This window comes from Rattus norvegicus, chromosome 16, assembly GCF_021556685.1.
Source record: "Rattus norvegicus strain SHRSP/BbbUtx chromosome 16, alternate assembly SHRSP_T2T, whole genome shotgun sequence".
NCBI lineage: Eukaryota > Metazoa > Chordata > Mammalia > Rodentia > Muridae > Rattus > Rattus norvegicus.
This window is the reverse complement of record NC_141549.1, coordinates 39380257-39394949: the sequence shown is the minus strand read 5'-3', so window position 1 is coordinate 39394949 and position 14693 is coordinate 39380257. Positions and strand designations below refer to the sequence as shown.

The 14693-nt window shown below is 41.3% G+C and overlaps 1 protein-coding gene and 1 pseudogene; one reads left to right on the top strand and one right to left on the bottom strand.

Moving 5' to 3' along the window:
- Erich1 (glutamate-rich 1) overlaps positions 1 to 14693 on the bottom strand; it is a gene marked incomplete at its 5' end in the record, with an annotated part of 52793804 nt that overhangs the window by 44269414 nt on the left and 8509697 nt on the right.
- Eno1-ps26 (enolase 1, pseudogene 26) lies at positions 1941 to 2968 on the top strand (annotated as a pseudogene).

Below are 14693 nucleotides of genomic sequence, written 5' to 3'. Positions count from 1 at the left end.
GTTTCTACACTGTGTTGCACAATGTTTCCCAACCTGAGGTTGTCATGCGCTGGGAGTCCTTCAAACCTTTCACAGGGGCATATCAGATATTTACATTACAATCATAACAGTAGCAAAATTATATTTATGGAGCAGCTTTAAAAATAATGTTACAGCTAGGAATCGTCACAACATGAGGAACTGAACTAAAGGACTGCAGCATTAGGAAGATTTAGAACCACTGCTGTAGTACATCACCTGCAGAATAACTAAGAAAATGTTCTATTTCTTGTGATTCTCTTCTATTTTAATGAGATGTCTTCCCAGTTACATAAGTTGCCTGTAATTTCTTACAACACAGAAAAGGTTTTTTCATTCGAAGTTTTGAAATTTAATGCTAAGCAACACCTCTTTTTAAAAAGTCATTATCATGATCGTTCACTATAGCTATTGCTAGCAAACCAAATGGATAGCACACAATCAAATATAAGTCAATAATTAATTTTCTACAATTTCATTATTATTTAAGAAACTTCTCAATATCTTAAAGCCCAGTCAAACAAAAGATTTATGTCCACCTTCTGATTTTTAAAATGTTGAAGTTTGAATTCTTAATTCAAGAGAGAAATTATATTTCCCTTATTTTAAAATAAATTACGGGGCCATCTAACTGGTCAACAAGTTTGGAATAATTTGTACTGCAGCTAATTCCTTTTTGACTTCTCTGTACACATCAGTATTCTGAAAGTCCTTATTGTCTTTGGTAAATATTAGTCCTTTTTATCTTTCAGTTCGTTACATAAAGCATTCTATATTTTTTCCTATATTTACCTCTTTGTTGTCAAAATATCAATTATTTGTCACTTACTTGAATTTTTCAGTGCTTATATTTATTTTTTCCTTTGGTACTTATGACATTTTTCATGGTTTGTTTGTTTGTGTTGACACAGGGTTTCCTTACATAGCCCAGGCTGGCTTGAAGATTGCAATCCTCCTGCCTCAGTCTTGAAGTTACAGGCGTGCACCGCCACATCCTCATTTTGTGTGATTCCAATCAAGAATGTGTTTATGGTTACAAATAGCTCTACTTGCCAAAACCAATCCTGAGCACTGGTTGGATAATACGTGACAGCATAGCAGTAGCAGCAAGTCTCTTTGTCTTTGAAATTGGACTATAACAGCCTCTGTCAGAATTTTGAAGAATAGTGCTTAAAATGAAATATAAACTCCCTGCCATGCTTATCCCATGGAAAATTGTAATCACTGCTTCAAATCAGATGGCAACTTGTTAGGAACAACTTTGGTCATGTCCGGATACGACAGACATTTTCCAAAGCGATCATCCAATAAACAGAAGAGTGGTCCAAAGACTTTTTGCCTTCCGCAGCCAACTTTCAGATTTTATGAATGCAGTTCTCCTCAACATATAATGAGTGGGCCAATGTTACGTTTGCTGCCTCGGAATCATGAATTTGATATGAACAATTTCCCAAAACTTCCATTTTTGTCATTTCAATTGATGGTAATGGTTTCATTTCACAGAAAATTTAATACTGCAGGTTTGACCTGACCAGTTCCACTGTGAATTTGATGAGAATAACTTCCTTGCTCACTTTTCCTTTGAATACAGAGCTTGTAACACCCTGTTTGTGAGTTTCCTGCGGCCTTTGCTCATTTTCCTAGCTTCCAGTTGTTTGCATTTGATGTAGTCACCTCAACATTTCTTTCTGATTTTTAGCTTCTATTCCTTTAACTCCAATTTTGAATTTTGTATTTTATTGTGATTTTTAATTGAATACATTCTTGATGATCTGAAGTTGGAATGAACAAACTTTACTTACTGTAAAAGATCAAGAGTTATTTTCAGCCTGAGGAATCAGGTAGTCTGGAACTCTAATGTTGTGACATAAAACCATTATTAGGACTAATCACAAAAATGCAGACAGACAGTTATGGAGCAGAAGATTGACCAGCTGATCAGATGCTGTCGAGATGGACAGCACCGAGAATAAATCTAAATTTGGTGCAAATGCCATCATGGGAGTGTCCCTGGCTGTCTGCAAAGCTGGGTGTCCCTTTACCGTCACATTGCTGACTTGGCCAGCAACCCTGAATTCATCCTGCCAGTCCTAACTTTCAATGTGATCAATGGCGGTTCTCATGCTGGCGACAAGCTGGCCATGCAAGAGTTCATGATCTTGCCTGTGGGGGCATCTTGTTTCCAGGAAGCCATGTGCATTGGAGCAGAGGTTTACCACAACCTGAAGAACGTCATCAAGGAGAAGTATGGGAAAGACGCCATCAATGTGGGTGATGAGGGTGGATTCGCACCTAACAATCTGGAGAACAAAGGAGCAGTGGAGCTGCTCAAGACTGCAATTGCAAAGACCGGATTCACTGACCAGGTTGTCATCGGCATGGATGTGGCTGCCTCTGAGACCTACAGGGCTGGCAAGTATGACCTGGACTTCAAGTCTCCGGATGACGCCAGCCGGTACATTACACCCAACCAACTGGCCGACCTGTACAAGTCCTTCATCAAGGACTACCCAGTGGTGTCCATTGAAGATCCCTTTGACCAGGACGACTGGGATGCTTGGCAGAAGTTTACAGCTGGTTTACATCCAGGTGGTAGGGGATGACCTCACAGTGACCGACTCTCCGCAGATTGCCAAGGCAGCAGGCAAGAAGTCCTGCAACTGCGTCCTGCTCAAGGTGAACCAGATTGGCTCTGTGACCGAGTCTCTGCAGGCGTGTAAGCTGGCCTAGTCCAATGGCTGGGGTGTCACGGTGTCCCATTGATCTGGAGAGACTGAGGATGCTTTCATTGCCGACTTGGTGGTAGGGCTCTGCGCTGCGCAGATCAAGACTGGTGCCCCCTGCCGATCTGACTGCCTGGTCAAGTACAATCGATCCTTAGAGTGGAGGAGGAGCTGGGCAGAAAGCCAAGTTTGCTGGCAGGTCCTTTAGGAACCCCCTGGCCAAGTAAGGCATGGACCGGAGATCCCTGGAGCTACCAGATCCTCTGGCCCTGATGTCATCCAGGCGGCTCAAGGCCGGCCCAGTGCTTGCCACTCCCATGTCACTGCTTCCTTAGACGTCCACCCCTGACCACCTGGAGGCCAGTTGGAGACCCCAGCTTTGTAATCATGTGATCGGTCTGAATCATTGTTTCGGTCACCTGACTTCCCAGCTAGTGTCTGGAACCCTCAGAACTCCAGTGTAATCTCTAGGGTGCCCACACCAGCAAGACTCATCCTTGGTTTACATGCAAACAGGCCTCAGAAGCCTGTTGTGGTTTGCCCTGAAGTTATCTGTATTTTGATGTTAATTCTACTGCCCCCAAGGACAGCTGCCTAGTCACATACTCAGGAATCAGGTAACCTCACCACCTCCCCATTGAATTTGTAAAGTACAGGTGAGGGGCAGGTACAGGATAGAAGAAGGCCTGTCATTGGAGGAGAAGGAAGGATGGGCAGAAGAGAAGTTTGAAGGAAGAGAAGGAGACTAGAAGAGAGAAGAAGAGACAGGACAGAGGAGGAGAGACGGAGAGAGGGTGAGAAAACCATGGCAGGACAAGATGGCAGGTGATGTTAAGATTCTGCTCTGTGTATTTACAGGTTGTTATTAATGTTCTCAAGGAATGGATGGTACCGGACTTTGTATGTTTAAGTGGGCAATTATATCTTACCAATTGGATCTAAGATTATTGTGTTGTGTGTTCTTTTTTTTTTTTCATTTTTTTTTTATTAACTTGAGTATTTCTTATCTACATTTCGAGTGTTATTCCCTTTCCCGGTATCCGGGCAAATTTCGCCCTCCCCCTCCACTTCCTTATGGGTGTTCCCCTCCCAACCCTCCCCCCATTGCCGCCCTCCCCCCACCAGGCTAGTTCACTGGGGGTTCAGTCTTAGCAGGACCCAGGGCTTCCCCTTCCACTGGTGCTCTTACTAGGATATTCATTGCTACCTATGAGGTCAGAGTCCAGGGTCAGTCCATGTATAGTCTTTAGGTAGTGGCTTAGTCCCTGGAAGCTCTGGTTGCTTGGCATTGTTGTACATATGGGGTCTCGAGCCCCTTCAAGCTCTTCCAGTTCTTTCTCTGATTCCTTCAATAGGGGACCTATTCTCAGTTCAGTGGTTTGCTGCTGGCATTCGCCTCTATATTTGCTGTATTCTGGCTGTGTCTCTCAGGAGCGATCTACATCCGGCTCCTGTCAGTCTGCACTTCTTTGCTTCATCCATCTTGTATAATTGGGTGGCTGTATATGTATGGGCCACATGTGGGGCAGGCTCTGAATGGGTGTTCCTTCAGTCTCTGTTTTAATCTTTGCCTCTCCCTTCCCTGCCAAGGGTATTCTTGTTCCCATTTAAAGAAGGAGTGAAGCATTAACATTTTGATCATCCGTCTTGAGTTTCATTTGTTCTAGGCATCTAGGGTAATTCAAGCATTTGGGCTAATAGCCACTTATCAATGAGTGCATACCATGTATGTCTTTCTGTGATTGGGTTAGCTCACTCAGGATGATGTTTTCCAGTTCCAACCATTTGCCTACGAATTTCATAAAGTCATTGTTTTTGATAGCTGAGTAATATTCCATTGTGTAGATGTACCACATTTTCTGTATCCATTCCTCTGTTGAAGGGCATCTGGGTTCTTTCCAGCTTCTGGCTATTATAAATAAGGCTGCAATGAACATAGTGGAGCACGTGTCTTTTTTATATGTTGGGGCATCTTTTGGATATATGCCCAAGAGAGGTATAGCTGGATCCTCAGGCAGTTCAATGTCCAATTTTCTGAGGATCCTCCAGACTGATTTCCAGAATGGTTGTACCAGTTTGCAATCCCACCAACAATGGAGGAGTGTTCCTCTTTCTCCACATCCTAGCCAGCATCTGTTGTCCCCTGAGTTTTTGATCTTAGCCATTCTCACTGGTGTGAGGTGAAATCTCAGGGTTGTTTTGATTTGCATTTCCCTTATGACTAAAGATGTTGAACATTTCTTGAGGTGTTTCTCAGCCATTCGGCATTCCTCAGCTGTGAATTCTTTGTTTAGCTCTGAACCCCATTTTTTAATAGGGTTATTTGTTTCCCTGCGGTCTAACTTCTTGAATTCTTTGTATATTTTGGATTTAAGACCTCTATCTGTTGTAGGATTGGTAAAGATCTTTTCCCAATCTGTTGGTTGCCGTTTTGTCCTAACCACAGTGTCCTTTGCCTTACAGAAGCTTTGTAGTTTTATGAGATCCCATTTGTCGATTCTTGATCTTAGAGCATAAGCCATTGGTGTTTTGTTTAGGAAATTTTTTCCAGTGCTCATGTGTTCCAGATGCTTCCCTACTTTTTCTTCTATTAGTTTGAGTGTGTCTGGTTTGATGTGGAGGTCCTTGATCCACTTGGACTTAAGCTTTGTACAGGGTGATAAGGATGGATCGATCTGCATTCGTCTACATGTTGACCTCCAGTTGAACCAGCACCATTTGCTGAAAATGCTATCTTTTTTCCATTGGATGGTTTTGGCTCCTTTGTCAAAAATCAAGAGACCATAGGTGTGTGGGTTCATTTCTGGGTCTTCAATTCTATTCCATTGGTCTATCTGTCTGTCTCTGTACCAATACCATGCAGTTTTTATCACTATTGCTCTGTAATACTGCTTGAGTTCAGGGATAGTGATTCCCCCTGAAGTCCTCTTATTGTTGAGGATAGCTTTAGCTATCCTGGGTTTTTTGTTATTCCAGATGAATTTGCAAATTGTTCTGTCTAACTCTTTGAAGAATTGGATTGGTATTTTGATGGGGATTGCATTGAATCTGTAGATTGCTTTTGGTAAAATGGCCATTTTTACTATATTAGTCCTGCCAATCCATGAGCATGGGAGATCTTTCCATCTTCTGAGGTCTTCTTCAATTTCCTTCTTCAGTGTCTTGAAGTTCTTATTGTACAGATCTTTTACTTGCTTTGTTAAAGTCACTCCGAGGTACTTTATATTATTTGGGTCTATTATGAAGGGTGTCGTTTCCATAATTTCTTTCTCGGCTTGTTTCTCTTTTGTATAGAGGAAGGCAACTGATTTATTTGAGTTAATTTTATACCCAGCCACTTTGCTGAAGTTGTTTATAGGCTTTAGTAGTTCTCTGGTGGAACTTTTGGGATCACTTAAATATACTATCATATCATCTGCAAATAGTGATATGTTGACTTCTTCTTTTCCGATCTGTATCCCCTTGACCTCCTTTTGTTGTCTGATTGCTCTGGCTAGAACTTCAAGAACTATATTGAATAAGTAGGGAGAGAGTGGGCAGCCTTGTCTAGTCCCTGATTTTAGTGGGATTGCTTCAAGTTTCTCTCCATTTAGTTTAATGTTAGCAACTGGTTTGCTGTATATGGCTTTTACTATGTTCAGGTATGGGCCTTGAATTCCTATTCTTTCCAGGACTTTTATCATGAAGGGGTGTTGAATTTTGTCAAATGCTTTCTCAGCGTCTAATGAAATGATCATGTGGTTTTGTTCTTTCAGTTTGTTTATATAATGGATCACATTGATGGTTTTCCGTATATTAAACCATCCCTGCATGCCTTGGATGAAGCCTACTTGATCATGGTGGATGATTGTTTTGATGTGCTCTTGAATTCGGTTTGCCAGAATTTTGTTGAGTATTTTTGCGTCGATATTCATAAGGGAAATTGGTCTGAAGTTCTCTTTCTTTGTTGTGTCTTTGTGTGGTTTAGGTATAAGAGTAATTGTGGCTTCGTAGAAGGAATTCGGTAGGGCTCCATCTGTTTCAATTTTGTGGAATAGTTTGGATAATATTGGTATGAGGTCTTCTATGAAGGTTTGATAGAATTCTGCACTAAACCCGTCTGGACCTGGGCTCTTTTTGGTTGGGAGACCTTTAATGACTGCTTCTATTTCCTTAGGAGTTATGGGGTTGTTTAACTGGTTTATCTGTTCCTGATTTAACTTCAATACCTGGTATCTGTCTACGAAATTGTCCATTTCCTGAAGATTTTCAAATTTTGTTGAATATAGGTTTTTTTTTTTATTAACTTGAGTATTTCTTATATACATTTCGAGTGTTATTCCCTTTCCCGGTTTCCGGGCAAACACCCCCTCCCCCCTCCCCTTCCTTTTGGGTGTTCCCTTCCCAACACTCCCCCCATTGCCGCCCTCCCCCCATAGACTAGTTCACTGGGGGTTCAGTCTTAGCAGGACCCAGGGCTTCCCCTTCCACTGGTGCTCTTACTAGGATATTCATTGCTACCTATGGGGTCAGAGTCCAGGGTCAGTCCATGTATAGTCTTTAGGTAGTGGCTTAGTCCCTGGAAGCTCTGGTTGCTTGGCATTGTTGTACTTTTGGGGTCTCGAGCCCCTTCAAGCTCTTCCAGTTCTTTCTCTGATTCCTTCAATAGGGGACCTATTCTCAGTTCAGTGGTTTGCTGCTGGCATTCGCCTCTATATTTGCTGTATTCTGGCTGTGTCTCTCAGGAGCGATCTACATCCGGCTCCTGTCGGTCTGCACTTCTTTGCTTCATCCATCTTGTATAATTGGGTGGCTGTATATGTATGGGCCACATGTGGGGCAGGTTCTGAATGGGTGTTCCTTCAGTCTCTGTTTTAATCTTTGCCTCTCCCTTCCCTGCCAAGGGTATTCCTTTTCCTCATTTAAAGAAGGAGTGAAGCATTCACATTTTGATCATCCGTCTTGAGTTTCGTTTGTTCTAGGGATCTAGGGTAATTCAAGCATTTGGGCTAATAGCCACTTATCAATGAGTGCATACCATGTATGTCTTTCTGTGATTGGGTTAGCTCACTCAGGATGATATTTTCCAGTTCCAACCATTTGCCTACGAATTTCATAAACTCGTTGTTTTTGATAGCTGAGTAATATTCCATTGTGTAGATGTACCACATTTTCTGTATCCATTCCTCTGTTGGAGGGCATCTGGGTTCTTTCCATTTTCTGGCTATTATAAATAAGGCTGCGATGAACATAGTGGAGCACGTGTCTCTTTTATATGTTGAGGCATCTTTTGGGTATATGCCCAAGAGAGGTATAGCTGGATCCTCAGGCAGTTCAATGTCCAATTTTCTGAGGATCCTCCAGACTGATTTCCAGAATGGTTTTACCAGTCTGCAATCCCACCAACAATGGAGGACTGTTCCTCTTTCTCCACATCCTCGCCAGCATCTGCTGTCACCTGAGTTTTTGATCTTAGCCAATCGCACTGGTGTGAGGTGAAATCTCAGGGTTGTTTTGATTTGCATTTCCCTTATGACTAAAGATGTTGAACATTTCTTTAGGTGTTTCTCAGCCATTCGGCATTCCTCAGCTGTGAATTCTTTGTTTAGCTCTGAACCCCATTTCTTAATAGGGTTATTTGTTTCCCTGCGGTCTAACTTCTTGAGTTCTTTGTATATTTTGGATATAAGGCCTCTATCTGTTGTAGGATTGGTAAAGATCTTTTCCCAATCTGTTGGTTGCCGTTTTGTCCTAACCACAGTGTCCTTTGCCTTACAGAAGCTTTGCAGTTTTATGAGATCCCATTTGTCGATTCTTGATCTTAGAGCATAAGCCATTGGTGTTTTGTTCAGGAAATTTTTTCCAGTGCCCATATATTCCAGATGCTTCCCTAGTTTTTCTTCTATTAGTTTGAGTGTGTCTGGTTTGATGTGGAGGTCCTTGATCCACTTGGACTTAAGCTTTGTACAGGGTGATAGGCATGGATCGATCTGCATTCTTCTACATGTTGCCCTCCAGTTGAACCAGCACCATTTGCTGAAAATGCTATCTTTTTTCCATTGGATGGTTTTGGCTCCTTTGTCAAAAATCAAGTGACCATAGGTGTGTGGGTTCATTTCTGGGTCTTCAATTCTATTCCATTGGTCTATCTGTCTGTCTCTGTACCAATACCATGCAGTTTTTATCACTATTGCTCTGTAATACTGCTTGAGTTCAGGGATAGTGATTCCCCCTGAAGTCCTTTTATTGTTGAGGATAGCTTTAGCTATCCTGGGTTTTTTGTTATTCCAGATGAATTTGCAAATTGTTCTGTCTAACTCTTTGAAGAATTGGATTGGTATTTTGATGGGGATTGCATTGAATCTGTAGATTGCTCTTGGTAAAATGGCCATTTTTACTATATTAATCCTGCCAATCCATGAGCATGGGAGATCTTTCCATCTTCTGAGGTCTTCTTCAATTTCCTTCTTCAGTGTCTTGAAGTTCTTATTGTACAGATATTTTACTTGCTTGGTTAAAGTCACACCGAGGTACTTTATATTATTTGGGTCTATTATGAAGGGTGTCGTTTCCCTAATTTCTTTCTCGGCTTGTTTCTCTTTTGTATAGAGGAAGGCAACTGATTTATTTGAGTTAATTTTATACCCAGCCACTTTGCTGAAGTTGTTTATCAGCTTTAGTAGTTCTCTGGTGGAACTTTTAGGATCACTTAAATATACTATCATGTCATCTGCAAATAGTGATATTTTGACCTCTTCTTTTCCAATCTGTATCCCTTTGATCTCCTTTTGTTGTCTGATTGCTCTGGCTAGAACTTCAAGAACTATATTGAATAAGTAGGGAGAGAGTGGGCAGCCTTGTCTAGTCCCTGATTTTAGTGGGATTGCTTCAAGTTTCTCTCCATTTAGTTTAATGTTAGCAACTGGTTTGCTGTATATGGCTTTTACTATGTTTAGGTATGGGCCTTGAATTCCTATTCTTTCCAGGACTTTTATCATGAAGGGGTGTTGAATTTTGTCAAATGCTTTCTCAGCATCTAATGAAATGATCATGTGGTTCTGTTCTTTCAGTTTGTTTATATAATGGATCACGTTGATGGTTTTCCGTATATTAAACCATCCCTGCATGCCTGGGATGAAGCCTACTTGATCATGGTGGATGATTGTTTTGATGTGCTCTTGAATTCGGTTTGCCAGAATTTTATTGAGTATTTTTGCGTCGATATTCATAAGGGAAATTGGTCTGAAGTTCTCTTTCTTTGTTGTGTCTTTGTGTGGTTTAGGTATAAGAGTAATTGTGGCTTCGTAGAAGGAATTCGGTAGGGCTCCATCTGTTTCAATTTTGTGGAATAGTTTGGATAATATTGGTATGAGGTCTTCTATGAAGGTTTGATAGAATTCTGCACTAAACCCGTCTGGACCTGGGCTCTTTTTGGTTGGGAGACCTTTAATGACTGCTTCTATTTCCTTAGGAGTTATGGGGTTGTTTAACTGGTTTATCTGTTCCTGATTTAACTTCAATACCTGGTATCTGTCTAGGAAATTGTCCATTTCCTGAAGATTTTCAAATTTTGTTGAATATAGGTTTTTATAGTAAGATCTGATGATTTTTTGAATTTCCTCCGAATCTGTAGTTATGTCTCCCTTTTCATTTCTGATTTGAATATAGGTTTTTATAGTAAGATCTGATGATTTTTTGAATTTCCTCTGAATCTGTAGTTATGTCTCCCTTTTCATTTCTGATTTTGTTAATTTGGACGCACTCTCTGTGTCCTCTCGTTAGTCTGGCTAAGGGTTTATCTATCTTGTTGATTTTCTCAAAGAACCAACTTTTGGTTCTGTTGATTCTTTCTATGGTCCTTTTTGTTTCTACTTGGTTGATTTCAGCTCTGAGTTTGATTATTTCCTGCCCTCTACTCCTCCTAGGTGTATTTGCTTCTTTTTGTTCTAGAGCTTTTAGGTGTGCTGTCAAGCTGCTGACATATGCTCTTTCCTGTTTCTTTCTGCAGGCACACAGCTCTATGAGTTTTCCTCTTAGCACAGCTTTCATTGTGTCCCATAAGTTTGGGTATGTTGTACCTTCATTTTCATTAAATTTTAAAAAGTTTTTAATTTCTTTCTTTATTTCTTCCTTGACCAGGTTATCATTGAGTAGAGCATTGTTCAATTTCCACGTATATGTGGGCATTCTTCCTTGATTGTTATTGAAGACCAGTTTTAGGCCGTGGTGGTCTGATAGCACGCATGGGATTATTTCTATCTTTCTGTACCTGTTGAGGCCCGTTTTTTGACCAATTATATGGTCAATTTTGGAGAAAGTACCATGAGGAGCTGAGAAGAAGGTATATCCTTTTGCTTTAGGATAGAATGTTCTATAAATATCCGTTAAGTCCATTTGGCTCATGACTTCTCTTAGTCTGTCTACATCTCTGTTTAATTTCTGTTTCCATGATCTGTCCATTGATGAGAGTGGGGTGTTGAAATCTCCCACTATTATTGTGTGAGGTGCAATGTGTGTTTTGAGCTTTAGTAAGGTTTCTTTTACATATGTAGGTGCCCTTGTATTTGGGGCATAGATATTTAGGATTGAGAGTTCATCTTGGTGGATTTTTCCTTTGATGAATATGAAGTGTCCTTCCTTATCTTTTTTGATGACTTTTAGTTGGAAATTGATTTTATTTGATATTAGAATGGCTACTCCAGCTTGCTTCTTCTGACCATTTGCTTGGAAAATTGTTTTCCAGCCTTTCACTCTGAGGTAATGTCTGTCTTTGTCTCTGAGGTGTGTTTCCTGTAGGCAGCAGAATGCAGGGCCCTCGTTGCGTATCCAGTTTGTTAATCTATGTCTTTTTATTGGGGAGTTGAGGCCATTGATGTTGAGAGATATTAAGGAATAGTGATTATTGCTTCCCGTTATATTCATATTTGGATGTGAGGTTATGTTTGTGTGCTTTCATTCTCTTTGTTTTGTTGCCAAGACGATTAGTTTCTTGCTTCTTCTAGGGTATAGCTTGCCTCCTTATGTTGGGCTTTACCGTTTATTATCCTTTGTAGTGCTGGATTTCTAGAAAGATATTGTGTAAATTTGGTCTTGTCATGGAATATCTTGGTTTCTCCATCTATGTTAATTGAGAGTTTTGCAGGATACAGTAACCTGGGCTGGCATTTGTGTTCTCTTAGGGTCTGTATGACATCAGTCCAGGATCTTCTGGCCTTCATAGTTTCTGGTGAGAAGTCTGGTGTGATTCTGATAGGTCTGCCTTTATATGTTACTTGACCTTTTTCCCTTACTGCTTTTAACATTCTTTATGTTGTGCGTTTGGTGTTTTGACTATTATGTGACGGGAGGTGTTTCTTTTCTGGTCCAATCTATTTGGAGTTCTGTAGGCTTCTTGTATGCCTATGGGTATCTCTTTTTTTAGGTTAAGGAAGTTTTCTTCTATGATTTTGTTGAAGATATTTACTGGTCCTTTGAGCTGGGAGTCTTCACTCTCTTCTATACCTATTATCCTTAGGTTTGATCTTCTCATTGAGTCCTGGATTTCCTGTATGTTTTGGACCAGTAGCTTTTTCCGCTTTACATTATCTTTGACAGTTGAGTCAATGATTTCTATAGAATCTTCTGCTCCTGAGATTCTCTCTTCCATCTCTTGTATTCTGTTGGTGAAGCTTGTATCTACAGCTCCTTGTCTCTTCTTTTGATTTTCTATATCCAGGGTTGTTTCCATGTGTTCTTTCTTGATGGCTTCTATTTCCATTTTTAATTCCTTCAACTGTTTGATTGTGTTTTCCTGGAATTCTTTCAGGGATTTTTGCGATTCTTTCAGGGATTTTTGCGATTCCTCTCTGTAGGCTTCTCCTTGTTTATTAATGTTTTCCTGTGTTTCTCTAAGGGAGTTCTTCATGTCTTTCTTGAAGTCCTCCAGCATCATGATCAAATATGATTTTGAAACTAGATCTTGCTTTTCTGGTGTGTTTGGATATTCCATGTTTGTTTTGGTGGGAGAATTGGGCTCCGATGATGCCATGTAGTCTTGGTTTCTGTTGCTTGGGTTCCTGCGCTTGCCTCTCGCCATCAGATTATCTCTAGTGTTACTTTGTTCTGCTATTTCTGACAGCGGCTAGACTGTCCTATAAGCCTGTGTGTCAGGATTGCTGTAGACCTGTTTTCCTCTCTTTCAGTCAGTTATGGGGACAGAGTGTTCTGCTTTCGGGCGTGTAGTTTTTCCTCTCTACAGGTCTTCAGCTGTTCCTGTGGGCCTGTGTCTTGAGTTCACCAGGCAGCTTTCTTGCAGCAGAAAAGTTGGTCTTACCTGTGGTCCCGAGGCTCAAGTTCGCTCGTGTGGTGCTGCCCACGGGCTCTCTGCAGCGGCAGCAACCAGGAAGACCTGTTCCGCCCCTTCCGGGAGCTTCAGTGCACCAGGGTTCCAGATGGCCTTTTGTGTTTTCCTCTGGCGTCCGAGATGTGTGTGCAGAGAGCAGTCTCTTCTGGTTTCCCAGGCTTGTCTGCCTCTCTGAAGGTTTAGCTCTCCCTCCCATGGGATTTGGGTGCAGAGAACTGTTTATCCAGTATGTTTCCTTCAGGTTCTGGCGGTGTCTCAGGCAGGGGTCCTGCCGCTCCTGGGCCCTCCCCCACGGGAGCCCAGAGGCCTTATACAGTTTCCTCTTGGGCCAGGGATGTCGGCAGGGGTGAGCAGTGTTGGTGGTCTCTTCCGCTCTGCAGCCTCAGGAGTGCCCACCTGACCAGGCGGTGAGGTCTCTTTCCCACGGGGTCTGGGAGCAGAGAGCTGCTGCGGGCCGGGATCCGAGGGTGTGGGACTTCTGGTAAACCAGGACCTGCCCGGTCCTATAGGAATTCTGCCTCTGTGTGTCCCGATTTCACCAGGCAGCTTTCTTGCAGCAGACAAGTTGGTCTTACCTGTGGTCCCGAGGCTCAAGTTTGCTGGCGGGGTGCTGCCCACGGGCTCTCTGCAGCGGCAGCAACCAGGAAGTGTTGTGTGTTCTTTAATGTGTAGATTTAAGTAATGTAATAGAGTGTGGGACGACTGGTCTGGCTGGCCGCGGAGTTGGGATGTGTTTCTGCCAAGATATCTAGCAGATATCTTGGGGCACCGCAGTGTGGACCTATCGGGGTAAAAGACACGTATACTTTTTATTTTATATTTTTACAACAGAAGCCCATAGGGGGAAAAATGCAGAAAGACATGGTTCCCGATGAGAATATTTGCAGCAGTGACAGAGCATATTTCATCTGCAGATAATCACTTCTGACTTCTCATCTACATAGAATAAAACATTGTTTTCTAAGAGTAAAAAAATTAATTAATTAATGCAAATACAAGTTGAGCACTCTAGCCTGAAAGTCTGGAACAACTTTAAAAAGTTTTCTTCTACTGGTGACTCTGTAAGAGGAAAAATCCACATGATTTTATGAGATAGATTAAAATCATAATACGAGAGAACAAAAATTATTTTCAGGATTCAGTATACAACATGCATACAAAATATAAGTGAATCTATTTTATGGTTGGTCTCATCACAAAGATATCTCATTAGACATATGCAAATACCCTAAAACCCAAAAGAACCCACAATCCCATAGCACTTTGATCCCAAGATACCACATACATGCAAAGCACTAGCATAAGCTTGTGACCCTGGCACACAAGAGGGGTTAAAGCGAAAGATCAAAAGCATATGATCATCTTTGGCAGCACAGTAAGTTCCTGATTTACCTGGGCTACATAAGACTCTGTCTCAAGAAACAATAAAAATAATGATTACCTTAAAATTACTGCTCATGTCTATTATCTTTTCCCATACTTTTTAAATTAGAAGGAAATATATGAAGGACCTAATTTACATTTCAAAAATATAATTTACACATTATTAAACATTTTATAAAAATAAGATTTTGCAATCAAAACTTTCACATTTCAATCAGCCTCGAATGTAAATTCAACATCATATTTCC